At 55.9% G+C, this 3,087-nt stretch overlaps 1 protein-coding gene across 1 annotated transcript in view; it reads right to left on the reverse strand.

Annotated features, from left to right (window-relative positions):
- The window catches only part of LOC114674302 (uncharacterized), a 29,428-nt gene extending 27,146 nt beyond the window's left edge, over window positions 1-2,282 (reverse strand). The window contains exon 1 of the mRNA XM_077984668.1: window positions 2,093-2,282. The gene's annotated coding sequence lies outside the window, so the exon portion shown is untranslated. The remainder of the gene's footprint in view (window positions 1-2,092) is intronic.
- Between the last annotated feature and the right edge of the window lie 805 nt (window positions 2,283-3,087).

A 3,087-nucleotide genomic window follows, 5' to 3' on the forward strand; every position in this document is an offset into this window, starting at 1 on the left:
GATCCACCTGCCTCAGCCTCCCAAAGTGTTGGGATTACAGGCGTGAGCCACTGCTCCCAATCTAATGTAGTACTTTCAATGCTGAATTCAGGACAGTGCCAGGCAAACTCGGACAACTGGTCAACCTAGCTGTTAAGTAACTTATTTGCTCTCAATCAGTTATTAAGCAGCAGGGCCTGTATTCAAATCCAGGTGGGCTGACTTCAGACTCAAAATTGTTTGCTTTTGCCAGTGGTTCTCAATCTTGAGCATGCAAACCGGGAGGCCTTGTTAAAATTCAGATAGCCCCTCTTCAGGGTCTACAATTCAGTAGGTTGGGGCAGGCTAGAATTTGCCTAACAAGCTCTCTGGTGATGCTGACACTGCTGGACTAGGAACCAACTTAGATCTTTGTACTCGTTTTTTTCACCTCCAGATAAGGACTTTTTAACTTTTATTTTGTGAGACAAGGTCTCAATCTCTCTCTCAGGCTGAAATACAGCTTATGATCATGGTTCACTGCAACCTCAAACTCTTGGGCTCAAGCAATCCCCTGCCTCAGCAATACAAATAAACATATTGGAGGCCAGGTGTGAGACTCCACCTCAAAAAAAAAAAAAAAAAAGTAAAGGAATAGGGCTGGGCGGGGTGGCTCATGCCTGTAATCCCAGCACTTTGGGAGGCCCAGGCGGGCGGATCACAAGGTCAGGAGACAGAGACCGTCCTGGCTAACACGGTGAAACCCCATCTCCACATTTGTATAAAAATACAAAAAATTAGCCGGGAGTGGTGGCGGGCGCCTGTAGTCCCAGCTACTGGGGAGGCTGAGGCAGGAGAATGGGGTGAACCAGAGAGGCGGAGCTTGCAGTGAGCTGAGATCGCGCCAGTGCACTCCAGCCTAAGTAAAGAAATAAAACAATGGCTACTCCATAAAGCAGCCTCGAGGGCTGCTGGTTGCTCATGTTTATGGTTATTTCTTGATGATATGCTAAACAAGGGGTGGATTATTCATTGCCTCCCCTTTTTGACCATATAGGGTAACATTCTGGCATCGCCACAGCATTGTAAGCGGTCATGGCGCTGGTGGGAGTGTAGCAGTGAGGATGTCCAGAGGTCATTCTCATCGGCATCTTGGTTTTGGTTGGTTTTGGCCGGCTTCTTTACTGTTTTACTGCCAACCTCCCATCTCATCCTGTGACTTAGAAATGCCTCAACCGTCTGGGAACGCAGCCCAGTAGGTCTCAGTCTCATTTTACTCAGCGCCTACTCAAGATGGAGTTGCTCTGCTGCAAAGGCCTCTGACAGAAGCTAAACACAGGTGGGGGCTATCTAAGAAGCAGATCCAATGCCCACTGCCCTTCCTCACTCCCCTAATAGATGTAGGGGACCATGGAATTTTACAGACTGAGGGACATACTCTGGGTGAGAAGAGCTTACCCTATCAAGGAAAAGTAAGTTCCCAGATGAAACACCACAGACACAAACGTATCGTAAGTCAGGCTTTGTACGTTTTCCAAAACTCACTACAGGGATCCCCTTTGAGGTGCAGAATCTTCCTGTATCACGATAATCATGATTCCTTTGCCAAGGCCTTTTGATGTCATGGTCCGTGTTTTCCTCCGGATCCTTGGGCATGCGGAGGCAGGAGAGCCTAGCAGAGTGAGTGACAAACGCGAGGGAGGTGCAGCGGGGAGGGAGTGAGGGCGGCCCAGGGCCCAGCCGGGCGGGAGCCGCGCAAGAGGAGGACCAGCCAGCCAAGGCCGGGCGGCTCCAGAGGCAGCCCGGGACTCCCCAGTTTCCCAGCCTCTCGCACGCGGATCCCTGCCCCGACGCTGATTCAGGGGGTCAAAGCTTCGGAATCGGGCGGACCGCGGCGATGACTGGAGGCGCCCCCGTTTCTCTGGGTGTGGCCTGCGGACCCCCTCGGGAGCAGGTCGTCCCGCACCGGTGTCTGCCCCGGCCCCCAGGGACACCTGCACCCGCCCCACTCACGACGGCGCGTCCGGTCCCCAACCAGGCGTGGGGCGGGGTGCGAAGGTCGCGGTTCGGCCGCCCAGCCCGTGCTGCCCCCACCGCCCCCAGGCCTTGGGCAGCGCGCGCCCGGGCCACCCACCTCCCGCGGGCATGCGCAGGGCGGCCTCTCCGGACGCTGCGGCCGCGGTCCCGGCCCCGAGGGCTGAGCGCCTTCGGGGGCGGTAGAGAGAGCTGGAGGCATCTGTGTGATCGCCCCGCTTAGGTCCGCACTGAGTCGGGACGCAGCACAGCTGCCCGCGCCCGCTTAGACAGGCGAAGCCCTGGGAGGCAGTGGGAGAGGGAAAGACTGGACCGGCGCGGGGCCGTGCGCCTGGAACCCCAGCGCTTTGGGAGGCCCACGATGGCGGATCGCTTGAGCCCAGGAGTTCGAGACCAGCCTGAGCAACATGGTGCCACCCCGTCTCTACAAAAAACACAAAAATTAGTGTGGCGCGGCAATGTGGACCTGTGGTCCCAGCTACTTGGGAGGCTGAGGCAGGAGGATCGCTTGAGCCTGGGAGGTCGAGGCTGCAGTGAACCCTGATTGCACCCCTGCACTCCAGCCTGGGCGACAGAGCGAGACCCTGTCTCAAAAAAGAAAAATAAATAAATAAACGACAGCCAGATTCACTGGGTTTGACTCCCAGCTGTGTGATCTTTTGCAAGTCAAACTCTCTGTGCCTTCAGTTCTTCACCTGTAAACTGGAATAGTGATAACCTCTTGTGCGGTGAGGTTTGAGGAGCTGGGTGAGGGAGCGGGACTGCACACATTCTGACCACCATCGGTCCAGGTGCGATGACACTCCACCAGTGGGGGCAAGACACACGCGTGGTCTCCCAGACATCCAGAGCAGCTTCTATTAATACCCTGCCTGCCTGGGCCCAGCCATGAGAACTGCCCCTCCCCGAGGCAGAGTCTGGTCTTCCTCTTCTTGGGGAGCCCCAGAACTTCCAGAGAGTGTCCTGGACCATGAAGGTGACCAGGAAAGGGAATAGGTGGGTGGAGGCCTCTGCAGTGAAGCCTCAGGCCCCCTCTGGTCTCTCCAGGGTCGTCCTGGATAATCTGAATTTCCCTTTGAAATGAGCATGCACAGG

Source organism: Macaca mulatta, chromosome 20 (genome assembly GCF_049350105.2).
Source record: "Macaca mulatta isolate MMU2019108-1 chromosome 20, T2T-MMU8v2.0, whole genome shotgun sequence".
NCBI lineage: Eukaryota > Metazoa > Chordata > Mammalia > Primates > Cercopithecidae > Macaca > Macaca mulatta.